Here is a 12,011-nt window from a genome sequence, read left to right on the forward strand (position 1 = left end):
AGCCAGCCAACTCTGGCTAAAGACTGAACACCTCGCTCCCAAACTATTTATTCGGCTCTCAACAGCGCCCTCACCTGGAAGGTCAAGGTGGGACAATAGGCAAAGAATAATCTTATGGAAATATTTTCATATACAACAATAGTGTTCCATGTATGTTCAAAGGTGGGACTGGGAGGGCAGGATAAAGATTCTGCATCTTTATTTTCCCCCACCCAGCCCAGATTCTGCATCTTAATGAAAGGGACATGGTTACAATAGATCATATGGGAATGGAAATTACTTGGTGATTATTTTCGGAAATACAATCTACCAGAGTCACTTCACCCTTCTTGTTTTGATCTGAGTACAAGCAGAAGATGGGATCTGAAACATGAAAATGAAAATTTATATTCTGGCTCTACCTTTATTAGCACTTATTTTCATAGACAGGAATGCAAATAAACATTGTGATGGAAGTGGGAAAAATGACTTTTAAAAAAATTGGAGGATCACCTCCATTAGTGCCCAGGATTATTTTGGCTCTGTATTCAGAAATCACTTTTGATGAGTTCAGAGGATTATATGAGGTCTCAGAAATTGAACTTGGGTTGGCTTTGTGCAAGGTAAGCATCCTACCTACTATACTGTTGCTTCCGCCCCCAAAATTAATGATTTTCAGAGAGATCCCCAAACGAAAGATCACAATACTCTTCCCTGACCTGCCTTCAAACAAATAATTTCTTGAGTCACTGGGATTATGGCAACATTTTCTCTTTGAACATTCATATTACTGAGTGTTAAATCTTAGCAGAGTAAACTGGAATATGACCATTGACAAACTGGACCTACTGTCCTTTAGAAATCTAAATCATGGAAATTGGGGAATTGTAAGTTCAGAAATTCTGGGTAGGTACTTGAGGTGCTGAGAATTTAGAGTAGTAGTACTAAGTCCACTGTGAAAGCTGTCCTCAAATTGGCAATGATTCTGTTCTTACAGCTTTGCAAAGTAATATGGAGAATATAGATATCAGAAACAAATAATTTATTGAAGTAAAGTCATCTCAAAAGTTTTCCAACTTCTTATTACTTCTGTTGGATATGTGTAAATTAGTATAAAAATGCCATCTTTGAGTCCAAACATCATCTAATTTGGGGATGCTATATCTCCCTTCAGATATCTTTTGAGATTTCTAAAAATATTTTTCCCTCAAAAGATCCAGTTTTGTTTCATGGGAAATCAAATCTTATTGCAAATTTCTTCCCAATCCACTCTTCTATTTTAATGAAGAAATACACAGTTTTCCAGCAGAGAATAAGTAAATAAAATACTGTGTTCTTTACTGATGCAATTAAGTAGGACTTTAGAAATCTCAGGATTCCTGCATTGTCAACTTCATTTGGTCCTTCATTCCTGTAAACCAGAGCTCCCGAGTGACAAAGCCCATAAGTTCTATACAGATCTAAGTAGGACTAAAGGAAAATAAAACTTTCCAGGGATATATCAAGATTTTCTTTCAGAACCTCCAGTTAGATCTTTCAGGAAACCCTTGAAAGTTAAATCCTCCAACTGCCCTGGTATCTTTAAGGTACTTTTTGTTTGGAGTCCACTTAGGATAGTCAAAGACCCCCACTCAGATTGAAGGTAAAGATGTTTTTAAAAATGCATTTGCATTATTAAATGTTGCTCTACACAAAACCCCTATTCTTAAGCTCTATCAGGAAAGTTGTCTAGTTGTGAAATGATATCTATGCAGAAAATTTGTCCAGATTTCTCTCAATAACTAATCTGTGTCCTCAATCATAAAATTTAATTACTCATATTGGACACACTTGCATATTTGTATTTGTACTATAGGTCTTTTTAAAATAAAGGAAAAGAATCTTGGCCACAGAGATATTTTTGACATCAGATTTCTATAAGCAAATATTTGGTGCCAATCACTACTTCCTGGTTTTGATTCTCATTTTCTGCCCTTTGATGAGTGGAACACTCCCTTGCCCATATCTTTTGCTGTTCTGTTGACATATTGGGACCAATGGGTTTTTATGATGTTCTCATCATGCTTAGTCCTGCTCTCAAATTCATCCTCATCTTTAGCTAATCCTATCCCTTTCAGCTTCTCTCACTCTATATATCTCTCTTGACCTCTGAGCCAGATTGTGCCCTTGTATAGCATTTTTCAATCTCAGTTCCATTTCTCTTGAAACAAGGTGACCAGAAGGGAACATGAGATTCCCTCCAAGGACAGAGGCACACAAACCTCTTCAAGGGGAAGCCAATTAACTGTGAAATAGCCAGCAATATTTTTAGCACTCACCTCACTTTTCTAAAAGAGATTGAGATGTCACATTTACTTGGCTAATACCTATTGCTCTTTGGAAAGGCTGAAGTTAACGTCAAAGTAGCTAATCATGACAATGAGGACAGAGGCAGGGGACTTATCCCTCAGGGAGACTGTGGTATCCTTTGGTATCCTTTGATTTCTAAGCCCCCTTGAGTAATCCGTGGAGGTTATGAGAAGAGAAACAAACAGGAGATGGAACACAGTGCAGGGATGCACGTTTAGAAAGAGGAAAAGTCAAATCATCCCAAGAATGGGATAACAAGGGAGCTATAAATACAAAATATTTATCTGAAATAATTGGTGCCAGCTGGTATTTGTGGGTACTATTAATAGACCAGTTTACTTAGCCCAACAGTTTTAAAAATAAAAACTATTATCAAAATCATTTTATAGAAGAAAAGTTGGGAAATTAGATCTTATGACCCTCACTAAATCCTTATTCTTAATTGTAATATTAAATCATTAGATACTAGATTCTTGATGCCTTTTTTATTTTACCAAATCCCCACAATACAAAGGACTCCTTACTTAAATAGAAACCAAGCCCAGAAAAGTGAAACCACTATTTTTAATATAATTTTTATTTTGATCATAGTGGCTTATATATTGTTGACAATAATATTTTAGGTACATATTTACATAAAATCAGGGGGATTCCCATTACTGATTTGTTCTCCCTACACCTCCGTTTTTGTCGTACCTCCCATATCCTCCTCCCTCACCCCCAGGGCTGCTAGAAAATGTGGTCCCCTCTGTACCTAGTTTACTGCTTAGTAATCTTGCACCTGTTTGGTCTTGGTGCCTATTTTAAGTTTATAAAGACCAGTCTTGAGATGGGGTCCAGATCCTTTGGATATGAGACAGAGCAGCCTTTCCTGGCTCTTCAATTTGGGGGTGCTGTATCTGCAATTTGGGGGTGCTGTATAGTAGCTTTAGCTTATTTCTCCCTGTAGGGGCCATTTGATCTCCTTGCAGAATGTCAAAGTAGAGGCCTGAGGCAGGGGTCTGGAGTGTGTCTTGTCCAAGAAAATTAAAATTCTTCACATATTAAACTGACACTAAATTTTTCCATATTTCTTTTTTTCTTTTTGTTTGTTTGTTTTTGTTTTGGGCCACATCCTGGGCACTCAGGGGTTACTCCTGGCTTTGTGCTCAGAAATCACTCCTGGCTGGCTAGGGGGACCATATGGGATGCAGAGGATTAAATCGGGGTCCATCCCAGGTCGGCCACATGCAAGGCAACGTTGTGCAATCACTACTGTTGTGCAATCACTCCTGCCCTAGATTTTCCATATTTCTCAGTTATTTGCCATTCTCTCTCTGGATTTCGTTGGACATTGACTGGCTCATGCACTGGGTATTTTAATCACTGCACTGCTCTCTTGGAAACTCAAAATTTTAGCTTTTTAGTTGTTGGAGGAAGCTGAATTTTTAAACAGTTACTGAAACTAGCTAGCCTCAGCTCCCTACCAAAATCAATAAAAATAGAAAAGTGAAGAAGTAAGCTGTAATTATCTGCTGTTGTATATATTTGTAAGTGTGGGGGAGATAAGGACTTGCCTAGGCCACATTCACTGATTTGATTTTGTTTCTTTGGGCCACAATCACTGTCTGGATCTGTGCTCAGGAATCATTCCTGGATGGTTAGTTTCTCTCTCTCTCTCTCTCTCTCTCTCTCTCTCTCTCTCTCTCTCTCTCTCTCTCTCTCTCTCTCTCAAATATCTTTATTTAAGCATCATAATTACAACTCCCCTTTACCAGTGCAACATTCCCACCACCAATGCCCCGCCCATCTTCCTCCTCCCCCAAACCCTGCCTGTATTCAAGACAGGCATTCTACTTCTCTCACTATTAGTATTGTCATGATAGTTGCTAGTGGAGTTATTTCTCTAACTCCACCCACCACTCTGTGAGACATTAAAATCATGTCTTTTATTTTTCTTAAAATCCATAGATGAGTGAGACTATTCAGTATCCATCTCTCTCCTCTGACTTCTTTCACTCAGCATAATAGTTTCCATGCCCATCCATGTATAGGAAAATTTTATGACTTCGTCTCTCCTGACAGCTGCATAATATTCTATTGTGTGTGTATATATAATATATATATAAAGAAACTATATATAAATAATATATATATAAATAAAAAATATATATTTATATATATATATATATATATATATATATAAACACACACACCAGTTTCTTTAGCCATTTGTCTGTTGAAGGGCATCTTGGTTGTTTCCAGATTCTGGCTATTATAAATAATGCTGCAATGAAAATAGGTGTGGAGAAGGCATTTTTATATTCTGTTTTTGTGTTCCTACGTATATCCTATCCCTAGAAGTGGTATAGCTTGATCATATGATCATATGGGGGCTCAATTTCCAGTTTTTTGAGGAATGTCCATATTGTTTTCCATAAGAGCTGGACCAGATGGCATTCCCACCAGCAGTGAATGAGAGTTGTTCTTTTTTTTTTTTTTTTTTTTTTTGGTTTTTGGGTCACACCAGGCAGTGCTCAGGGGTTATTCCTGGCTCCAGGCTCAGAAATTGCTCCTGGCAGGCACGGGGGACCATATGGGACGCCGGGATTCGAACCGATGACCTCCTGCATGAAAGGCAAACGCTTTACCTCCATGCTATCTCTCCGGCCCCGAGAGTTGTTCTTGTTCTTTATGATGTGTGCCAGTCTCTGTGGTGTGAGGTGGTACCTCATTGCTGTTTTGATTTGCCTCTCCCTGATGATTAGTGATGTAGAACATTTTTTCATGTTCCTTTTGACTATTTGTATTTCTTCTTCTAGGAAGTGTCTGTTCATTTCTTCTCCCCATTTTTCGATAGGATTAGATTTTTTTTGTTAAGTTCCTTGAAGATGTTAGCCCCTTATCTGATGGGTATTGGGGTGGATAGTTCCTCCCATTCTGTAGGTGGCCTTTGTTCCTAGTCAATATTTCCTTCGAGGTACAGAAATTTTTGAGCTTAATATAGTCCCATCTGTTTATGTCCTCTTCCACTTGTTTGCAGAATGATGTTTTCTCCTTGAAGATACCTTTAGTTTCAATGTCCTGGAGTGTTTTACTTACATGTTGTTCTATATGCCTTATGATTTCAGGTCTGATATCAAGGTCTTTAATCCATTTGGATTTGAATTTTGTGCATGGTCTTAGATGGAGGTCTGAGTTTGCTTTTTTTTTTGCAGTTGAGGATGGTTAGTTTCTAACTGTAGGGGTTCTTGTCACCATCAACTTTACCTTTTGCTGGTAAACTCAACTCTCAGATGTTCAGGAGTGGGAAGAGAAGACTCTCTTGATAAGTATTTACTCTTTAGGCAATGGCATATTCAACTTTACAATAGTAAATTCTTAGGACTTCAATTTACAGGTGAGAATACTGAGCTTCTAGTAAATTAGATGACTTTTCTCAAAGGTAATAACAAAGATTCATCTTAAGTTTTGCTGTCACTGAGTATCTCATCTGGTCAACTTTGGAAATTGGGCCATAGACTTGATCCTATCCTTCATTACCACTACTGAGTTAAGGTGATCCCAATCCATCTTAGTCAGTCCTGTTAAGTATCTAGGACTAAATTTTCATGTTTTCTTTTCACTATTTTCATACCTACTTAAGGACTTGTGCATAATAAAAAATGAGACCAAAACAAAAGTTTGTGAGACTAGACTGATAGTATAGCTTGTAGGGCACTTGCCTTGCACATGGCAGACATGGATTTGATACCTGCATCCCATATGAACCCCCCAAGCACCACTAGGAGTGATCCCTGAACACAGAGCCAGCTGTAAGTCCTAATTCTGCTGGGTGTGCTCCCCCAAACAAATAAACAAAAAACCCCAAACCCTTGCAATAAGTAATGCTTAGTTCACAAGTCTGTTGCCAGCAATTGTCTGCTGGGGCTCCAGCACCATTTCCCTAGCCGACTAACAGAAGAATAGAAATAGGCAACTCAGGGCCCATCTGAACTCAGTCACACATTATTTATCCAGAACAATAATTGAAGATATCTGCTATAGAATCTTTCAATTGGGGAGTTGTCTCAGCAGTTCACGTCCTCTCTCCAAATCAGGATATACACAACTCCATAATTCAATAGAAGACTTGTGGCCATGAAACTTCACTGATCCTGAATTTAGAGAAATGCATTCCACTCATATCACCAGCCTATCTGAACATGAATTTCTGGTGCTCTAGTTTTCCTGCTCTCCACATGCAAACTCAGGTAGCACCTTCTGGCTCACCAACTCCCCTAATAAAAGGGAACTTCTGGGAAGCAAGGAGAAGCTCTGCTCTGTACCCAGCAACCAAACAGAAGATGTTTCAAGGTGCTGAAAACAAGGAAACATAAGACAGGAGATAAAAACTGATTTTAAGTAAAATAAGCAACAACTTGGTTTTATATAGTCCCCCATATGTTCCTCAAGAATAATACCCCATGGCACTTTAGAGTGAGGCAGGTTTTTTTTCTTTTTTTCTTTTTTTCTGTGTGTATTTTTTTCTTTAAAGACTGCTCCAAGGACCACACTAGGAAAATAATTAACTTCTTGAATATGTTCTCAGGCTTGAGTAGGTGCAATTCTTTCCTCGAGATTATTGTCGGCAATAGTGTGAGGGCGCTGTTGTTTTCTGTAATTGGCTCTGGATGGGAGCCATGCTGAACAGAAAGAGCGAAGACAGCTTGTTGTTCCAATGTGTGTGTGTGTGTGTGTGTGAGAGAGAGAGAGAGAGAGAGAGAGAGAGAGAGAGAGAGAGAGAGAGAGAGAGAGAGAGAGAGAGAGAGAGAGAGAGAGAAGAGGAGAGAGAGAGGAGAGAGAGTTGTGAATTGCAGGAGCTGGTCTCACTGTATAGAAACCTTCCTCCAAAGCAATTATCTAATCTAGAACTGTCTTTGAAGTGCTGTGACATAATAAAGGGAGGTGTCAGAACGAATTGTGCAACAAAGAATCGAGCTACTATATTCTAATGGATTTACATGGAAAAGAAAAGCATTCATTTTTCTTTCTCCTTTCTTAAAGAAAACTAAAAAGTCTCAATTGAGATAGGTTCTGCAGAAAATCTTCCAGAGGTTCATTATTTATATGCCATTTTCCCCCTAAAAGCCTATAAGTCTGCATTTCAGGGAGAAGTATTTTAGATACATAGATTCAAATAAAATCTAGTCTTTGCTAATTGCCACTCTCTTTTCCATATGAGTTACCACTGACAAACAATTCTCCTTTTCTTTGAACCTAAATACAATAAGAAATAAAATACATAAACATTATAGGGACTATGCTCCCTACATTTGTCAAGTGCTCCTCCGTATCTTTCTCTGAAACTGTGCATGTTACATGATAGTAAATGTGAACTTTGTGAATAAGAAGCATACATATAATAGTGAACATAAAAGCCATTCTTGTTCATGTATATGCTGCCTTCTTTCTTTCTTTTTTATTTTATTTAGACACCTTGATTACATACATAATTGTGTTTGGGTTTCAGTCATGTAAAGAACACCACCCATAACCAGTGCAACATTCCCATCACCAATGTCCCAAGTCTCCCTCCTCCCCACCCGACCCCCGCCTGTACTCTAAACAGGCTCTCCATTTCCCTCATACATTCTCATTATTAGGACAGTTCAAAATGTAGTTATTTCTCTAACTAAACTCATCACTCTTTGTGGTGAGCTTCCTGAGGTGAGCTGGAACTTCCAGCTCTTTTCTCTTTTGTGTCTGAAAATTATTATTGCAAGAATGTCTTTCATTTTTCTTAAAACCCATAGATGAGTGAGACCATTCTGCATTTCTCTCTCTCTCTTTCTCTCTCTCTCTGACTTATTTCACTCAGCATAATAGATTCCGTGTACATCCATGTATAGGAAAATTTCATGACTTCATCTCTCCTGACAGCTGCATAATATTTCATTGTGTATATGTACCACAGTTTCTTTAGCCATTTGTCTGTTGAAGGGCATCTTGGTTGTTTCCAGAGTCTTGCTATGGTAAATAGTGCTGCAATGAATATAAGTGTAAGGAAGAGGTTTTTGTATTGTATTTTTGTGTTCCTAGGGTATATTCCTAGGAGTGGTATAGCTGGATCGTATGGGAGCTCGATTTCCAGTTTTCGGAGGAATCTCCATATCGCTTTCCATAAAGGTTGAACTAGACGGCATTCCCACCAGAAGTGGATAAGAGTTCCTTTCTCTCCACATCCCCGCCAACACTGTTTATTCTCATTCTTTGTGATGTGTGCCATTCTCTGTGGTGTGAGGTGGTATCTCATCATTGTTTTGATTTGCATCTCCCTGATGATTAGTGATGTGGAACATTTTTTTATGTGTCTTTTGGCCATTTGTATTTCTTCTTTGTCAAAGTGTCTGTTCATTTCTTCTCCCCATTTTTTGATGGGATTAGATGTTTTTTTTTTTTTTTTTGTAAAGTTCTGTCAGTACCTTGTATATTTTGGAGATTAGCCCCTTATCTGATGGGTATTGGGTGAATAGTTTCTCCCACTCAGTGGGTGGCTCTTGTATCCTGGGCACTATTTCCTTTGAGGTGCAGAAGCTTCTCAGCTTAATATATTCCCATCTGTTAATCTCTGCTTTCACTTGCTTGGAGAGTGCAGTTTCCTCCTTGAAGATGCCTGTAGTCTCAATGTCCTGGAGTGTTTTGCCTATGTGTTGTTCTATCTATCTTATAGTTTTGGGTCTGATATCGAGTTCTTTAATCCATTTGGATTTTACCTTCGTACATGGTGTTAATTGGGGGTCTATGTTCAATTTTTTGTAAGTGGCTATCCAGTTGTGCCAACACCACTTGTTGAAGAGGCTTTCCCTTGCTCCATTTAGGATTTCTTGCTCCTTTATCAAAAAATAGGTGGTTATATGTCTGAGGAACCTTCTCTGAGTACTCAAGCCTATTCCACTGATCTGAGGGACTGTCTTTATTCCAATACCATGCTGTTTATATAACTATTGCTTTGTAATATAGCTTAAAATTGGGGAAGGTAATGCCTCCCATATTCCTTTTCCCAAGGAGTGCTTTAGCTATTCAAGGTTGTTTATTGTTCCAAATGAATTTCAAAAGGGCCTGATCCACTTCTTTGAAGAATGTCATGGGTATCTTTAGAGGGATAGCATTAAATCTGTATAAGGACTTGAGGACTATTGCCATTTTTATTATGTTAATCCTGCCAATCCATGAGCAGGGTATGCGTTTTCATTTCCACGTGTCCTCTCTTATTTCTTGGAGCAGAGTTTTATAGTTTTCTTTGTATAGGTCCTTCTCATTTTTAGTCAAGTTGATTCCAAGATATTTGAGTTTGTGTGGCACTATTGTGAATGGGTTTTTTTTCTTAATGTCCATTTCTTCCTTATTACTATTGGTGTATAGAAAGGCCATTGATTTTTGTGTGTTAATTTTGTAGCCTGCCACTTTGCTATATGAATCTATTATTTCTAGAAGCTTTTTGGTAGAGTCTTTAGGGTTTTCTAAGTAGAGTATCATGTCATCTGCAAACAGTGAGAGCTTGACTTCTTCCTTTCCTGTCTGGATCCCCTTGATATCTTTTTCTTGCCTAATTGTTATAGCAAGTACTTCCAGTACTATGTTGAATAGGAGTGGTGAGAAAGGACAGCCTTGTCTTGTACCAGAATTTAGAGGGAAGGATTTAGTTTATCTTCATTGAGGATAATATTTGCCACTGGCTTCTGGTAGATGGCTTTAACTATATTGAGAAATGTTCCTTTTATTCCTATCTTGCTGAGAGTTTTCATCAAGAATGGGTGTTGAACCTTATCAAATGCTTTCTCTGCATCTATTGATATGATCATATGGTTTTTATTTTTCCTGTTGTTGATGTTGTGTATTATGTTGATAGATTTACGGATGTCAAACCATCCTTGCATTCCTGGGATGAAACCTACTTGATCCTAGTGGATGATCTTCCTAATGAGGCAATTTGCCAGGATTTTGTTGAGGATCTTTGCATCTGTGTTCATCAGGGATATTGATCTGTAATTTTCTTTTTTGGCAGCATCTCTATCTGGTTTTGGTATTAAGGTGATGTTGGCTTCATAAAAGCTATTTGGAAGTGTTCCTGTTTTTTCGATTTCATAAAAGAGCCTGGCCAGGATTGGTAGTAGTTCCTCTTGAAAGGTTTGAAAGAATTCATTTGTGAATCCATCAGGGCTTGGGCTTTTTTATTTGGGCAAATTTTTTATTTTGGTTTTAATTTCCTCAATAGTGATGGGGGTGTTTAGATATGCTACATTCTCTTCCTTCAACCATGGAAGGTTATATGAGTTCAAAAATTTATCCATTTCGTCTAGGTTCTCATATTTAGTGGCATAGAGTTTCTCAAAGTATTCTCTGAATACCCTTTGAATCTCTGCAGTATCTGTAGTGATCTCTCCCTTTTCATTTCTAATATGCATTATCAAGTTTCTCTCTCTCTTTTGCTTTGTGAGTTTTGCCAATGGTCTATCAATCTTGTTTATTTTTTCAAAGAACCAATTTCTGCTATCATTGATTTTTCTGATTGTTTTTTGGGTTTCCAATTCGTTGATTTCTGCTCTCAGCTTTGTTATTTCCTTCTGTCTCCCTATTTTTTGGGTCCTTTTGTTGAGCACTTTCTAGTTCTATTAGCTGTGTCGTTAAGCTACTCAGTAAGCTCCTTATTCCTTACTGATGTGTGCTTGCCAAGCTATAAATTTTCCTCTCAGTACTGCTTTTGCTGTGTCCCATAAGTTCTGATAGTTTCTGTTTTTATTGTCATTTGTTTCCAGGAACCTTTTGATTTCCTCCTTGATTTCATCTCGGACCCACTGGTTATTCAGTATGAGGCTGTTTAACTTCCAGGTGTTAAATTTTTTCTTCTGTGTCCCTTTGTAGTTCACATCTAACTTCAGAGCCTTGTGGTCAGCGAAGGTAGCCTGCAAAATTTCTATCTTTTTGATTTTATGGAGGTATGTTTTATGTGCCAGCACATGGTCTATCTTGGAGAATGATCCATGTACATTGGAAAAGAATGTTTATCCAGGTTTCTGAGGATGGAGTGTCCTATATATATCTACAAGGCCTCTTTCTTCCATTTCTCTTTTGAGGTCTAGTATATTTTTGTTGGGCTTCCATTTGATTGACCTATCAAATGTTGACAAGCCTGTGTTGAGATCTCCCACAATTATTGTGTTACTATTGATATCCTTCTTCAGATTTGTCAACAATTGTATTAAATACTTTGCTGGTCCCTCATTGGGTGTGTATATGTTTAGGAGAGTGATTTCTTCCTGCTGTACAAATCCCTTGATTAGTACATAATATCCATCTTTTTCCCTTACAACTTTTCTGAGTATAAAGTTTGTGTCATCTGATATTAGTATGGCCACCCCTGCTTTTTAAGGGTGTTGTTTGCTTGAATGATTTTCCTTCAGCCTTTGATTTTGAGTCTATGTTTATTCTGACTATTCAGGTGTGTTTCTTGTAGACAGCAGAAGGTTGGCTTCAGTTTTTGATCCATTTTGCCACTCTGTGCCTCTGAATAGGTGCATTTAGTCCATTGACATTGAGAGAAATAATTGTCATGGGATTTATTGCCATCTTTGTGTAGAAGTTTGGTGTGTTTTTTGTTTTGTCTTGTCTTTAGAATAGATCTTTCAGTTTTTCTTTTAAGGCTGGTTTTGAGTTTGCAAAGT

Source organism: Suncus etruscus, chromosome 5, assembly GCF_024139225.1.
Source record: "Suncus etruscus isolate mSunEtr1 chromosome 5, mSunEtr1.pri.cur, whole genome shotgun sequence".
In the NCBI taxonomy this organism is placed as follows: Eukaryota; Metazoa; Chordata; class Mammalia; order Eulipotyphla; family Soricidae; genus Suncus; species Suncus etruscus.